The sequence below is a fragment of the Ursus arctos genome, unplaced genomic scaffold, assembly GCF_023065955.2.
Source record: "Ursus arctos isolate Adak ecotype North America unplaced genomic scaffold, UrsArc2.0 scaffold_3, whole genome shotgun sequence".
NCBI lineage: Eukaryota > Metazoa > Chordata > Mammalia > Carnivora > Ursidae > Ursus > Ursus arctos.
In genome coordinates this window covers 22,647,734-22,664,928 of record NW_026622985.1, presented here as the reverse complement: position 1 = coordinate 22,664,928, position 17,195 = coordinate 22,647,734, and positions in this window count along the sequence as shown.

The following is a 17,195-nucleotide window of genomic DNA, read 5'->3' as shown; positions in this document are numbered from 1 at the left end:
GGGTGGTTTTTTCCCTGATAAGGCAGTCTTACCAGATGAAGTCAAACACTATTTCCACGCAGCTTTTTCGTACACCCGGAAGAGCAAGCACTTAGGAAGGTGAAGTGAAAGTCGGCCTCCTGAAGCCACATCCTCAGTGGGGGACTTGCAGAGGGAGCACTTCTGTTCTGCAAATCGAAGCCGGACACTTAGCGCCCTCGGAGATAAAACGGCAGAACCTGCCGGTCGCGCGGCGTTCGAGACCACAGTCTATACCTGTCACTTACCGTTTTGTAAATGAACTAAAAATACAGGATGGATGGGTTGTGTGAAATCCATAATTTCTGTTAATGGTCTACTAAGGATCTGTGCGTTTAGGACACGGGCCGTTCAATGCCCCCCCACCCCCCACCCCGGGCCGCCATAAAGAGAGGTCTTAGAGCTTCTGTGTATTCCTTTTGTCCTAGTCTGACTTCAAAGTAAAATAATAAGTGTGCTTATTAAATTTAGTTTCTTTCCATAAAGACTCTCAGCACATGATTTTGCTTTCTAACTTCACACTTAACTCCCTGAAAACATCCATGTGTGCGTATTAGTGTTCTTTCTAGTTTCAGGGGCTGTGCTTATGTCCAAAATGAATGCTAATATAAATTGCTGTCTGGATTCTAGGGCCCCATCCTGCTCAGGAAAGTATCTTCACTATTCCTCTCTCTCTCTCTTCCTTCTGCCTTTCCCCTCTTTCCCTCTCTCCCTCTCTCCCTCCTTTCCTCCTTCCCTAACTCTCCATCCCTCTATCTCACCTCTGTCTTTCCCTCTGTCCTGTATTTTCAAATTCTTCAGTTCTACCTGCTTTCTTTTCAGACTCTTTCCTTTCAGAACATAAATACTCCCAGTCTCTTGTTCTAAAAATATTATCCTATAACTCTTCTTCTCTTTCCTGCCTTTCAAATCCAAACTTCTTGATAAAGTAGAGCACTCCCCACTCCATTTCCTCACCTCTAATTCAATCAAGGGCTTGCTGCAGCTTGGCCTCTGCTCACAGAACTCCTCAAGGCACCACAGATGTCAGTAACCCCCTCTCACTGAACAGTTTCCAGACAGGATTTCACTTGGAGAATGTAGCCTTTAATCGAGTTGACACTCCCCTTCCTATATGCATTCCTTCCTTGGCTTATCTTTTTCGTTTCTACACTTCCTTCTTTCTCTCATTAATTTTGAACCAAAAATATTTAAGTAAAATTATGTGCAATGTTGAGCAAATTCTTACATATAAAAAGAAAATAAATGCCAATCTGATTGTACAGAAAAAGGCATCAAATTGCCCAGACCCTAAAATTATGTATGAAAAGCAGTCATTATCTATACTTCAAATTTGCTAAGCACATAAAACTATAATTTTATCTTCATTTATCAGCATAGGAAAAACTACTTTGCTCTACGCACGAGTCATTGGGTGCTTGGACTGACCTGACCAGGAGAAACCACGAAGTAGGAAGATACAACACTAACTCTCTCAACATTGTATGACTGCAGAGAACAGGTGCCAGATTCTCAACTGTGTGTGTTTTCTGTTTCTCAAAGACAAAGATTAAAAGGTACTCCTCTGAAACCAGTTTTTTTAAAAGCAACTTAATCTTTCTGTTTCTGCTAAATTCTATATTCATTTTCACGGGCAAAGATGCATTGGTTTCTTAGGGCTGCTGTAACCAAGTACCCAAAACTGGGAGACTCAAAACAACAGAAATGTATCTCTCACAATACTGTAAGCCAGAAGCTCAACGTCAAGGAGTCAGCAGAGCCATATTCCCTCTGAAGACTTGAGGGAAGAGTCCTTCCTTATCAGGTCTAGCTCCTGGAGGTTGCCAGCAATCCTTGGAGGTCCTGGCTTGCACACCTGTCACTCTAATCTCTGCCTCTGTCTTCACATCCCTTTGCCCTTGTGTGTCTCTGTGTCCGAATTTCCCTCTTAAAAGGACACCAGATATATTGGATTTAATCCAGTATGACCTCACCTTCAGTTGATTACATCTGCAAAGACCTTATCTCCAAATAAGGCCACATTCACAGGTTGTAAAAGAAGATGTATTTTGGGGAAATGCTTTTCAGTCCAGTATAAATGGAAAACCCCAAATTGGTATTTTGGAAAATAAAAATAGAAAAGGAATTTATTATTGTTTTTAAATGATCATGTATTATGCGATTTTTCTTCCTTTGCAAACCTTACTAGAACAATAGTGAAGGAATAAAGCAATCAAAAGGAGATAGCATAAAAAACACCCCCCAAAAAATGAATAGGAAGCAGAGATAATATAGCTCTATTCTTCTTAAACGTGAAAATAATACTGTCCAATAGATATATGAATAGGATGCTGTAAAAAAGGAAAAATCGAGAACAAAATTATGATAGAAATAACATTAGAAAAGGATTGAAAGATAAGTCCCAGGACCAAAAGTAAAACAAAAAACAAAGAAGTAAAGAATAGGAAGTATAGAAAAGAAAATTAGTAGATAAGTCCATGGGGGTTTATAATCCACTTACTAAGAATTACAGACAGAGAAAACAGAAGAGAATGAACTATCAAGAAAACAATTTTTTTTAGACACGAGGGACATAAAGCCCCAAACTGGGTGTGTCCAGCACATGTAGCCGACAGAAAAAATGAAAGAAGACCCCGAAAAACACATGAAATGTGAAATTTCAAAATAACAGCTATAAAGTAGAAAAGAAAATTTCCAGAGAAAAATCACAACAATCACCTATAAGAGATAGCAGCTCAGAATTGTATTAGCCTTCTCAGAACAATAGTGAATGACAGAAGACTTTGGAGAAGTATCTTAAAAATCCTTAATGTAAATGACATTTGATGAACAACTCTGTACTCAGCCAAGCTACTGATCAAGAATGAGAGTAAAATAAAGACATTTTTTAGGAATTCAAGGACTCAAACATATTTATGTACCTTCCAGGCACTCACTCATGGGAAGCTACTGGAGGATATGATGGAATGAACGATGGAGCAAATTGGGAAAGACAAGATGTAGGATATAGCAAGCAATGACTCAAACCCAGAAAAATGGCCAAATTTTTTGAGGCTGACTATGAAGGGAAGTGTCAGGACAACAGGCTGTCGGGGAGCCTCAGGGCAACCAGTCCACACTGGATGAGGAGAACGGACACTTGCAGAGGGGTTCTTGATATATTACTGGTTCAAAGGAAAAGTCCAAATGGCATGAATTATTATGGAATAAAGGGATGTTCAGATGAATTGCAAATGGAAACAAAACTTGTTTTCGACAGCTGGCAGGAAATCAATTAAATCACTACCCTGAGAGACAGAATTTACTTCCCGCTCAGTTACCTGCAATTTACAAAGAGTTGCAATCAGCGCAAAGAAAAGTAAAAGAGCTAGAATAGGATAACCTAAGGGGTTTATTATAAAAGATGCACACTTTTCCACGGAAACACAGGAAAAAAAATTTTCTGCCATTAAACAATGAATACGTTAACTTTGTGAAGTAGGTGTTCTTTGCCGAGGAAGAAACTCAAGCTAACAAACTGGTTATGTAATTTATATTTCCACAGTCAGCAAAGCCATAATGAGTACTGTAAATTGTACATACCTACGTGTGTGTGTATGTGTGTGTGTTTTCATGATTCTCCCTTGATAGTCCTAACTGTGATTTTCTTTTTTAAAATTTCAAAAGATAATAACATGTTCCTGTGTCTTATTTTTTTTCAAAGTTGATATTGACAACTTATCGCCTAGGACCCACTTGAAGTAAAATAATTTCACTTTTCAGGGTCTTTACCTACAGTGAATATGGCCAAATTTTTTCTAGTTGCTTCTCAAAAGGGGAGGCAATTTCAGGACAGCCAGGGAAGGAGCTTGGACATCTGTCAGTCCATAAAGGGCATGAGAGGACACAAAGAATTCCACCTCTTTCCCAAAAGAATGGCAGTCCTTTTTGTATGTGGGTGTGTGTTTCCTCGTGTATAATATCCATGTTTTCCCTTTTTTCCCCATGTCTTTGTAAATTTCGTCTCCTCCACTGTGTTTTCTCTCACTAGTCTGATTCTGATGTCCTAGCTCTGGTCTGAACCTGGCTGTACTTTGCTAACTTTGGGTACAGACTTGCTGTAACTAGTTTATACAAAGGAGGCAAGGGCCAGAGGGACCGTGCTGGTCTCTCTCACCCTTGCTCAATTTAGTTCTGGTGATATTTATAATTATCAGGCAATCTTTACAACAGCCAGTAGGGTCAAATGGCATCCGTCCAACCTATACCCTTCCCTAGGAAGCCACAGAAGCTCCTCCATACTCATACAGTGTGCTGTGGTGGGGGGCTGTTGGGATAACCAGGTGTTTGTAGTAAGTTAGACTCTAAAACTATGACAACCATAAAAAAAAAAACCCATTATGTTTATTTTTTATTTTAAATATTTTTATTTATTTATTTGAGAGAGAGAGAGAGAGAGCACAAGCAGGGTGAGCAGCAGGCAGAGGGAGAGGGAGAAGCAGGCTCCCAGCTAAGCAGGGACCCCCCGATGTGGGACTCAATCCCAGGAACCCTGGGATCATGACCTGAGCCACCCAGGTGCCCCAAGAGTATGTTTTTTAAAGGATGTTAAAGATCCTTTGAAAGAAAGGGAAGCAAGGGGTGCCTGGGTGGCTCAGTTGGTTAAGCATCTGACTGTTGATTGCGGCTCAGGTCATGATCTCAGGGTCCTGAGATCAAGCCCCATGTTGGGCTCTGCGCTCAGGACAGAAGTCGGGTTGAGATTCTCTCTCTCCCTGTGCCCATCCCCCCACTTGTGTGTGTGTGCTTTTTGTAAATGGATAAAATCTAAAAAGAAAAAAAGAAAAAGAAAAAAGAAAGAGAGAAACAAAGAGAGAGAGAGAAGCAAGGGTATGTATGGTCAATTTTGTCCTCAAGTTTTCCTGTTTAGTCCTTCCAGAGAGTTACTGTGCATCTATTACATGCTAAAGTCATAGTTTTATCAGGTGACTCAGAGTTATTAGCATCTTGGGAAATAAGTTCGTATGAATCACCAGAGAAAAATAAAATGAAATGTAGAAGTTTTAATTGGCACTTTCTAAAAATTTGCCAAGATTATATCATTTGTCTGTAATATGCAGTCATGGTAAAGAGAGTTGGGTGATTTCAGGAGATAATGTCCTCAGACTCCTACATTCAGCTATTTACTTCTGTTCGTCAAGGCAGCTGCCGGGATAGCAGGAAGATACGACCACATAATGGACACTGCTTCTCTTCACAGACTCTATGAGCTCAGTATCCTTACACTGTGACAGTATTAACCGCAAATATTTAACAATTGTATTAGTTGTTTAAGAATGGGATGGTAGCTTTCAATAGTCAACATCAGTTTCGGAAAATCTTTTAGTTACCTGAGGAGCTACTGGATAGATACCCCAGATTCGGGGTTAGCGGGTGCTGTCGGCAGCTTCGAAGCTGACCGCCCGCGAGCGACACCGGGTATTTTGCCATGATGCCGTCTCCTCCCCATGAGGGTGGGCTGGACTTAATGACACACTTTTAGTGATTAAAATATGGAAGACATAACGATACGGCATGACTGCGACGGGGTTTTGCAAAGACTGTGGCTTCTTTCTTGGGTGCCCACTCTCTCTCATATTACTCGTTCTTGGGAAGCAAGCTACCAGATTATGAGCAATACTATGGGGAGGTCTATATAGTGAGGAAATGACGTCCGGTCAACAGCCAGAGAGAAACCGCAGCTTGCAAACATGGAGATGAACTTGGAATTGGACTCCTCAACCCTGGTTGGTTCTTGAGAGGACTACAGCTAACAAGCTTAATGACAACTCCTGGGGTAGGACCTAAGTCAGAGTCACCCAGCGGAGCCGCTCCTGGAGTCCTGACCCTCAGAGACAGAGATATTCATCAATGTTTGTTACTTTTTAACTGCTAAATTTTGGGATTACATGTCATGCAGTAATAGATAACTGAGTACCTTGCGCTATGACAATATTATCTTGAATATTTAAAAAAATAATCAGATGGCAGCTTATTAGACATCAGTTGTCCAGTAAGATAGTATCTTATTAGTCAACATCAGTTGCTATAATTTCCTTGTTAGATTTGGAAAATCCTTAATCTATTTAAAGGAATACCTCATAAATATCTTGGACGTTAGATCTATTTGGAAAGTATAACAACTCATCTATTTACAACTTTCCATCAAACTTCCGTAGGTATATTCTCATATGCCAGAGAAAAAGGGCATCAACTCTACCTGATATTAAGAAATTGTATAATTTTACTTAAGCTCATATTTGGAGAATAGATTCAGGCCTTAAAACAGCATATTTATAAGAAAGGTGTTTTCTTAATTTGGGTATCAAAGGGTTGATAGCTTTGAAGATAATTTCACCCTCTTTACTTTTGAGGTGGGTCCATTTATATTCAATTTTGGGTCACTTCCGATGGATGAATTAAGGAGGGTTGCTTTAAAGAATTTTTAAATATTATATGTAATCCCATTCCTAACTTTCTGTAAGTAATCATGTAGGGAAAGAAAGTATTTTGAACTAAGTGATATGCCACAGTTTAAAAATGCTTATCTTATTACATATATTCAAGTCATTTAGGTTTCCAGTTCATAAATACTTTGATTATTGATCAGTGATGGTTCAGCTGTAACAGCCAGATTTATATTGATAATGGTAAATATTTTGCTTTATCATTTCTTTCATATATTGTATTACTTTATTTTGGTGTGAGTTTAACTAATGCCAGGCAAAAAATATACTCATTTTAGAATCATAAATGCCAATATCTCAATTCAATATGTGACTTAAAAAAAATAAAGGAATTTAAATTAGAGATCAATTATATCATTTGAGTTTTTCACACAAAACAGTGGCATCTAGTGGTCTATAAAAATCCTCCTGTTTCTAACTTGTCTTTGCTATTACTTTGAATCAGGCATTATTTGTCTATAGTTGGTTCAATGGCTAGTGAGGTTTACTAGGATCTCCTGCTATAGAGATTCAGACTTTCATAATATTAAATTGATCTTTTATCTAGTAGTTGTGCGTGTAACTTGATGTCCACGGTGCTGTTCTTTCTAAAGGAGTTACTCTAGTAGAGATCTTTATATGTGGATGATGCTAATACTCATTAACTGCTACAAAAATAAATTACTTTTAAGACATCAAATGAAAGACTACCTTAGACCAGAGGGCTATAAAAAGAGATTCACCTTTGGAGGCAATAAAATTCGCCTTTTTATCGCTAAGGCGGAAATCAGTAATGTAAGCTATTTTATCACCACTTGGCATAAATAATATGGATATGCTTTCACTTACTGACTAGTAGTCTGGACACGTGACCACAACATATTTATGTTTTCAACTTTCTTAAACAGAGCTCATTATAAGAAAGATACTGACATTATCTGTAACTTATTATGACCAAGTACAGCATGCACCAATTTGCTTTAAGAAAGGTAAATAAAATATTGTCATTTATACGTAAATGCATTAATTTGTAAAAATAGAATATATTTTTCTTTCAAACTGATACTTGTTTATGTATTTATCTGCATGACCAATAGAAGATAACGTGAGACTGCTTAAAAGTTTTAAATACAGGGATTCCATTTTTGTTTGACAACGTTCTGTTCACTCATATGAATGCTACATGTAAAACTCAGATATCGCTATCACTGTGCTCCAACTCTAAAAACAATTTTAAATAATTCTAACTGAAAAGGAACTCAGAGGTGTGTTGGATGACAATAATTAGCTTAAACAAATTCATATTCACATTTAGCTCCATATTTACTGTATGAAACAAGAACTCTGTAATATTCTCCTTGATCTGGAGGCTGCTTACATGGTATAAATTCGATGTGCTCTACACCCATGGCTTGCATATGCATTTATGCATAACATGTATATTACATGTAAATAACATTTACATTGAAAAAACTAGGGGATACAGAAATTGATCATTTTTTTAAGAAAGTTCTTGATATTACATAAGCACTACTTGAAACTTGCAGTCCTAATGGTGATTTTTAATTGAAAGAATTATTACAGTCTCTTTTTAAAACATCAAAATTTTCATGTCAGTTTAATTCACCTATTTTATTAATTTTTTAAAGATTTTTTATTTTAGAGAGTGAGTGAGTATGAGCAGATAGGGCGGGGCAGAGGGAGAAGGAGAGAGAGAATCCCAACAGGCTTCATACTCAGTGCAGAGCCCAACCAGGGGCTTGATCTCAGGACCCCGAGATCACAATTTGAGCAGAAACCAAGAGTTGACGCTTAAGGACTGAGCCACCCAGGCACCCCTGGTATCAGTATAATTTAAACAGATACTTTATTCAGTTGACCCTTGAACATGGGTTTGAACTGCATGGGTACATGCCATTTGTGAATGTTTTGCAGTACTGTAAATGTATTTTCTCTTCTTTATGATTTTCTTAACATCTCCTATTCTCTAGCCTACTATATTGTATGAGTATAGTATGTAATACATGCAATACAATAAATGTATTCATTGTTTATGTTATTGGTAAGGTTTCTGGTCAATAGCAGGCTATTAGTAGGTAAGTATTTGAGGAGTCAAAAGTTACGCATGGATTCTTCATGGGGGAGATGCCCCAACCCCCATGTTGTTCAAGGGTCAACTGTATTTGTTTTCATACTTCCCATATAGAGAATAACTCAATTGCTTATATTAAAAATAACTTATAGATCTTTTAACATTAATCTATCCCTAGAATTTAGAGTTATTCATTTAGGTAACTAACACCAGACCATAACCAAAGTTTAAGTTATCTTTAAGGCAAGTCATTACTCGGTAGTAGCCAAAAATAATATTTAATGCCAAAACAAGTTTTCTAACAGTGATAAATCTGTGTAGATCTCACAACTAATTCATATAAAAATATTTTTTCTCTTTAGTTGGTACTAAAAATAGGAGAAACAGAAACGAAAAAAATCCTTGGTGCAGGAATTCAAACTAAACCGTATGGGGTAAAGTGTTACTTTATGATTAGATATTAAAAACTCATATAATTCATCTTAGTCATTAACATTCTAAACTTCAAACAGATTGAAAGGTATAATTAGAAAAAAGTATAGTATCAGGTAGTTTCTAATTTGGGATAAATAATTCAGGAAATGAGTCAAACTATGAGCAGTAAATATTCCTAAAATAATGAACTGATGGTCTGAAATGCCTATTTTCATACCATTCCACAATTATAAGCCAATTATTAATTGTATATCCATTTTTAAATTAGTAATTAAGAAATAATACTGCTCTATGATTCTTTTTTTCTTCTAATTAAAAAAGTACCTAAAATTACTCTAATATTGGAACATAGGCGGTACTCCTCCCTGAGAGGAAACATTAATTCTATTGGTGTTTAAGAGACATTAACCTTCAAATCTGCTGATGTAGGTATATGGGGTTTATCAAACATTTTCACATGCCTCCTCTGAGTTTCCTGGCCTTGGCAAGCTTTCAGACCCACCATAGCCATCACTGCAAAATGTGGGGTCTGGCTCCCTGACAGGCTGCCATAGGGACTAGGTAATATGACATGGAGGTGCAGTGTCTATTCTTCTCATGGGGCAAACTGTGCCTAATGATTGGTAAGAGATACAAAGAAGACAGCAGATCATTTCCTCTCTATTCTTCCTGCCAACGGCCTGTTCCATTACATAGGATTTCCAAACATGTCCTTGCAAGGCTTGTCAGAGAGCGGCAGCCAGCACAGCAACACATCACCTTTTATTTTCTTCCCAACTTTCTCTTTCTCTCCCTCATGGTGCCCTGGGATTGTTAACATGCTAACATATAGGTATTGTCTCCCTCTCCCTCTCGGTGCCCTGGGATTGTTAACACGTTAACATATAGGTATTGTCTCAAGATCTTTTTTTCTTTTTTTCTAAAGAACCCAAACTAAGAAAGGAATTCTTTGAGTTCAAGTTATATAAGAACATAATGATATTACTAATGTAATCCATAAAAATAATATCCTTATTAGTGAAATGAATCTTTAGCTTTAATATATAACTATATTTAAATTGCAACCTTCACTTTCTTCAAATATACCTTCATAGAGTTGGCATTTATCAAGCTGGGTTGGAACATTTAAACTTGAGGTGACTATCAGACATCTAAGTAGAGATATAGAGAAGGCTGTTGGTTAGGAGTTTGGATTTCAGAAGAGAGGTCCAGGATGGAGATATAAATATAGGAATCATAGCTTATAGATTGTATATCATATGATGAGATTGAAAGAGATTTTCTAAGGACTAAGATTGATAAAGGGAGAAGATCCCAAAAGGACCAAGCTCTAGAAAACGCTCACATTCTAAGTCAGGATATGAAGAGGAAACAGTAAATAGACTGAGATACTGTCCAGAGAGGTAAGAGAATAACCCAGGGAGTGTAATGTTTTGGATGCTAAGAGAAAAAAAAGAGTGTTTAAAATGGAAGAAAGTCAGCTAATGGGTTTAAGGATATTAAGAGTCAAGCAAGAAAAAAAAAGGGGGGGGGACTGAGAATACAGACAGAATATTACAATGTGAAGTATGACAGTGAAGAAGAGATTTTGTACAGTGAAGGGGATGAAAAGTTGATTAGAATAGATTCAAGAGAGTATGAGAGGAGGAAATGTAGCTACATAGAGAGCTTATTCAAAGAATTTTGGTATAGAGGGAAAGAAAGAAATACACTGTCAACAGGAGGCCATGATGCTACAATGAGGTTTTTTCAAGAATAATTTTGAAAAACCAGTATTGTTATATTCTAAAAGGGATGACCTAAAAGAGAAATTAAAATGGATGATTCAAGGAAGAAAGAGTACTGTCTCTGAGGATGTGAGAGGAGATGGCATCAAGAGAACAATCGAAACCTGGCCCTCCATAACATAATGAACAGTTCACCCACACTAATAGGAATGAATACAAAGATTCAGATAGGTTTATACTTTACTGTTGTAAGCCAATGCTCCATCTTTTCTGGTTGCTTTTATTTTCTTAATGAAATAAACTCTAAGAGAGTGAGGATAAAAAAAGAATTGTAAAAAGCTTGAGAAGAGAGCAGAAAGGCAGAAATAATGTCTAGGTAAGAGAATGGTTTATGGATTTACAATATAGTTATTAACATTAAGGATGATTCGGGTTATGATTATGAACTTAAAGTGATACAAGGAAGTATGACTATGTTTTTCTTTAGTTATGCTCAGCTATGGATGGAATTACACACAAGGAGTAGGCAGATAATTGGTTTTAAGTAAGGTTATGGATTGGCAATACAAATAAAACAAATGAGAAAAGGATAGGGAATTGAGGATATAGACCAAAAAGTAATTATAATGAGCGAGCGTATGATTTAAGCTAGGCAAAGAGAAAAGACATAGGGAAGGTGGGAGACAAAGAGGATGGTATGCTCAATACATTGTAGGTGCTGGTGAAAGCAAATACTTGTGGGGTTTAAGGAATGATTAGGAAGGATTTGGGGTAGTATTGAAGAGACAGAGAAAGACTATATAGGAGTTGTAATTACTGGTATTGACAAGGTCATAGTAGTGAGTGGCTGAGGACGATGCAAAGGATCATTGGTAGGAGGTCCAGGAATTAAAAGCTCAGGGAGTTAAAAGGATCATCTATATGGATATTGCAATCAACAAAAAAATGTAACGGGACTGATGTCGGAGAGCATGACAATGACCAAAAGAGCCAGTGATCCTTATTGAAAGAATAAGGGGGGATGACCTGACCCTGGGAATTACAGATAGATGACGGTAGCAAGGACAGATAATGGGTGACACAAACTGATAACACAAATTCGAAAGCTGGGGACTTTCAGGGAAGAGAAGAGGAGAATGGACTGGAAAAGGCAAAGAGGAGGAAGGAGGATACCTATGACTTCTCTAGGCCCAATTTAAGAAGAGAGTGGAAATGAAATTGGCCATCATTTGAGAAGACGGTAAGTCCTCAGGAAAAAACAAACAAATAGGTTTCCATTAAAGCTAGATGGTACAGTGAGGGTTCAGAAGAGACCAGGGCTATAGAAGAATTTGCTAATAACCTACCATGAATTTCAGTGGTCACAGTGAGAAGAGATGGGAAGAGTGGAATATGAGGTCAGAAAAGGTGTTTGAGGGGCGCCTGGGTGGCTCAGTCATTAAGCGTCTGCCTTCGGCTCAGGGCATGATCCCAGCGTTATGGGATGCAGCCCCACATCCGGCTCCCTGCTCCACTGGGAGCCTGCTTCTTCCTCTCCCACTCCTCCTCCTTGTGTTCCCTCTCTCGCTGGCTATCTCTCTCTCTGTCAAATAAATAAATAAATCTTAAAAAAAAAAAAAGGTGTTTGACATCAACTGGTCGAAGAAGATTAGAGTTTAGTCTTAATATTTCCAAGGCAGAGGGTGGTAGCCAGGCTGTGAGTGGGAGTGGGAGGTCTTGTGAGGAATAGGACTCACTCCGGGCTGCCACATTTCTCCTGCCACAGCAAAGCAGATTTCTGCAGGTCAGAGTCTTATTCCTAGGGCAATCTATCCCTTCTTGACTTCTGAAGGAGGCCCAGGAAACAACACAATACGCACAAGAAAACCAGGAACTTGTTTGTGTCATGAGTTTAACAAGCTTTTCCTTTTCTATTTCATAGTTATTATTTTCATCCGCCAAAGTCTAGAAAGTTGGATGGCAGCTCTCTTTTCTTCTCATCCCTGGTGATCTTTATTATGAATGTAGGAATGTATGCCATCATGAAATTATGATTTAATAAAAATTCAGAGTATCTTTTGGAATTTATTATACCAGCATTATAATTTCAATTAGTTTTGACTGAACTTTTAATAAATATGTCTGTTGGAGTCAATTTTCTCTCTTGAAATTGATATGAAGTACCCATTATATGCTATTCATGTGGCCACAAACTCGGATAGACTGAAGGAACTCACAGTCTAATAAGATTACACTCGAAAAATAATTTCATTTCCCCTATGACATGATGGAGCTACATACAAGAGTCTGTGGGGGGTGGAGAGGTAAAGATGGGTAACTCAATTTGAGATGCTTTATTTGAATCTCTGTAACAAGAGTTCTCACACTGTTTTCTGCCCTGGCTCATTTGACAAATGCAACATGCTCTTTTTCTATGGCAGTGGGTTTCTATTACAATACTTTTCAGTTAAGTGTGTGGAATGATGCGTCATTCTACAGGCAATGGGTCAGAATGGCCAAGTATAGAGGGTGCTTAGATAGTTGGAAAAGCCTTCACCTCTCAGATGAGTATCTTCCATTCTAGAGACAGTTTTCTCCCACCCTGTGAGAATCTGCTTTGTAGGATAAGTAATCTTAATTAGAATTAGGAAAGTGCATTTTTAGGGGTATGATTTGTGCAAAAAAAAAAGAAGCCAGAGGTGTGGGGGGCACAGGTTGGGAGGGGGCTATGGCAAGACATGAGGTATGAGAAATAGGCAGACAATAGAACATGCAATAAATTATCTGGTTAAGGGGTGCCTGGGTGGCTCAGTCTGTTAAGTGTCTGCCTTCGGCTCAGGTCATGATCCCAGGGTCCTAGGATCAAGTCCCGCATCAGGCTCCTCCCTCAGCAGGGAGTCAGCTTCTCCCTCTCACTCTGCCTGCTGCTACCCCTGGCTTGTGCTCTCAATCTCTCTGACAAATAAATAAATAAAATCTTTAAAAAAAATTATGTGGTTAAGAAGGTTTGGTTTAATTTTTCTGAAGGTTATCAGGAATTATTGATGATTTTAAAATAATGGCATGATATAATCAGGCATAAATTCTCAAAAGCTCATTCTGGTCATAGAGTAAGGATGAATTAGAGAACGCTTAGACTAGAAATTGGAAGACTAGTTGAAGATATTGCCCATCCAAGCAACAGTAACAGACTAATGTAAGGCAGTGCTAACAGAAATTGAGAAAGAATGGATTTGAAAACACACAGGAAGGAGACTGAGGGAGTGATGGCTTAGACATGTGGGCACTGAAGAGAGAGGCAACTTAGTATTTTTGAAGGTCTACTATGTGTTTCATGTTAGGCACTTTTATTTATGTTATCATTTATTCACACAAAGCAGAGAATTTAGTGCTGCCCCATTTTGACAGAAGAGAAAATTGAAGATCAAAGAATATATTTTACATGCCAAAGATTATCAATTAAGTAGCAGGAGAGCTAGAATCAAGCCAGGTTGTTTTGGTTTCAAATTACACTCTTTTCCCCATCGTATGATAATTCTTCCAAAATTACAAAATAACATTAAGACTATCAGATCTCTAACTCGGCCAGTTTAGAGAAATGGTGGGGCCATCAATAAAAGTATGCAGTATTGGGCAGAGGGAAAAGATAACGTGTGCAGTTCTGTATACCATGAGCTTGAGGATCTGTGACTTCCCCAATCATATATAGAGAGAGATGGCATTTGCACATGCAACTCCAAAGATCAAAAGATACATACTCTGGGTAAAGATATACACTTAAAGTTATTCATCTACTATTTCAGTGAGCGGGCATAAAATGATAAAAGGACCTAGACAGAAATTTGGAGAATGACACCCTTTGACAGAAGCAAAATGACCCACAAGGAGACCAAGACTAATCAAATAGGCAGGAGGACAAGTAAAAGAAATTATTTTTATAAATAGAAGAGAGAAAAGAGTTTCAGGAGGACTTAATTGTTCACAGGGACAAAATGCAACAGTACATACAAGAAATGTGAGGATCAAAATATATTCTTTGGCATTGGAAATTAGGTCATTAGCGGCCCTAGTGAGAAGCAGTTTATTGGAAAGATGAAGGTAAAAAAGAATTTTAGAATTTATCATGACTACTTTTCCCAAAACAGTAAACACAGCATGGATAACAACTGGATAATACAGGTATGTGGTGGTGTTATATGTTACAGGAAGGCTACTCATCAGAAATCACACTCCCATAATACCTAATTAAATATAACAACAACAAAAAAAAAAACCCAGGAAAAAAAGAAAAAGAGACATCCAGCAGAAAAATGGTCAAAGAACAAGAGGTGACAATTCACACACACACACACACACACACACAAAAGAGAGAGATACAAATTTAAATTTAAGGAAAGCACGTTGAATCTTTTTGAATCTTTTTGGTAAGTAAAATATTACAAAGTAAACCACAATGAGTTTCTCATTGTTGGCAAACAAATTAACAGAAATGTTTAAAACAGGAGCTTAGTTGGTTAATTGCCTAACTCTTGATTTCGGTTCAGGTCATGATCTCAGGGTCATGAGATCCAGCCCTCTGTTGGGCTCTGTGCTCAGTGGGGAGTCTGCTTGAGAGTCTCTCTCTCTTCCTCTCCCTCTGTTCTCTCCCTCTCCCTGCATGTTTTCTCTCTTTCTTTAAATGAAAAATCAATAAATCTTAAAAAAAAAAAAAAAGAAATGTTTAAAACAATAATAACCTGACACTGAGATGAAATGAAAGTTAGTATAACTTTCCCAGAGGACATTTGGGCAATATGTACAGTACTGTAAATTTACTTTGATTCAGATATTTCATTTTTAGAAATTTGTCTTAAATATAAACATATGCACATAAACATGAACAAATATTTAGCTGTGCAATTTTAGCTCTTGTAGCCTATATTAATAAAACTGTTATAATTAGAATATCATCATTTCAGTAATGGTTCGTTAAACCAATCTTGCTTAAAAACAACTACCACAAACCTATTTAATAATGTGGTTTTGATTAAATAATTTATGGCATACCCATGAGATAAAATAAAATGCATATACTAAAATTCCTTTATATTATATAGCATATAGAACGGTTAATAATATTTGGGTACTCAAATGTTCATTAAAATAAAATGAATATAAAAAAGTCACAAAGCAGCATGCAGAAAATTGTCCCATTCACATGCACAGAATGGAAATAAAGACCCCCAAATTAGTAGTAATTATCTCTGAAAAAAAAAAAAAATTCTTGCTTGTGAAGGGAAAGGCATTTGAAGGAAAATTTAGGGTCATGAGACATTTTATATTTGTAGATAAGAGAACTTTATATATTATTTTATTTATAGTTAATTTGATCAAGGACTTACTATTTATCAGACGTTGTGCTGGCACTTTACTAACTTAGGAAACATCTGTGAGATAATGATATGTTTAAGAGAAGCCAAGTATAGAAATTTTGAGACACTTGCCTAAATTAACTAGCTAGAAAGAGAGCCAGGATTCAAACCTGAAGTTTGACTCAAGAGTCTTCATGCTTATCCATCGCCTCTTGAGGAAAAGCAGGGAGAAGCAGAGATAGAAAGTTCTAGAGGGAGAAGACGAATGGATGGAGGGAGAGCTCTGAGTACACACAGAGAAGAACCCCAGGCAGAGCAGGAGTGGTCATTTCTGCGGGTGAGAGAAGGCAGCATTAGTGCAGTGGCAGGTGTCTGTCAAGTGGGGGTTCCTATCTCACTAGAAAACTTTTCTTTTTCACCCAAAAGGTCTAACATAGTTTTTTCAAATAGTTGAAAATTTTTCCATTTTATTTTATAAACCATCTTTTTCCTTTTGTAGGAAATTTGTTTCCATATACTAAATACTGAGAAAAATTACAGAGATTTCGTATTCTGTTCAATTGATTCATCTGTTCATGTACAAAAGCACATTCTACTAGTTACTGTGCCTTTATTTCGCATTTCGATATTCATCCACAAAACAAATACTGAGCATCTACTACGTGCTGCTTGGCGTGGTGCTTAAATATTCACGGTGAATAAGCTCTATAGACATTCATATCCTCAGCTCTCAGGAGGCTCGTGAAGTCTAGGGATCCACAACATTTTCCCATAAAAAGACAGTAAATATTTCTGGCTTTGCAATTAATTCCGCCTCTATTGCAACTAACTCAACTCTGCCATTGTAGCTGACAGAGTCCAGACAGCATATGAAGAATGTGGCTGTTTTCTGACACAGATTTATTTACAAAAACAGGCAGGGGACTGCATTTAGCCTGAGAGCCTTGTTCTAGGTTGGCAATGGAATTCTCTGTATCATGAATTGTTAACAGTGAAAAAAATTGTGGAAGTGGCAATGGAAATTTAAGAGACTCTATATTTTGTTGTTATGTGGCTCTAGTCCTTTGTCGTGGATTAAGACAGAGTAAGATACATCTTTGTTTGCCCAGGACAGTGCAAGTTAATGCCT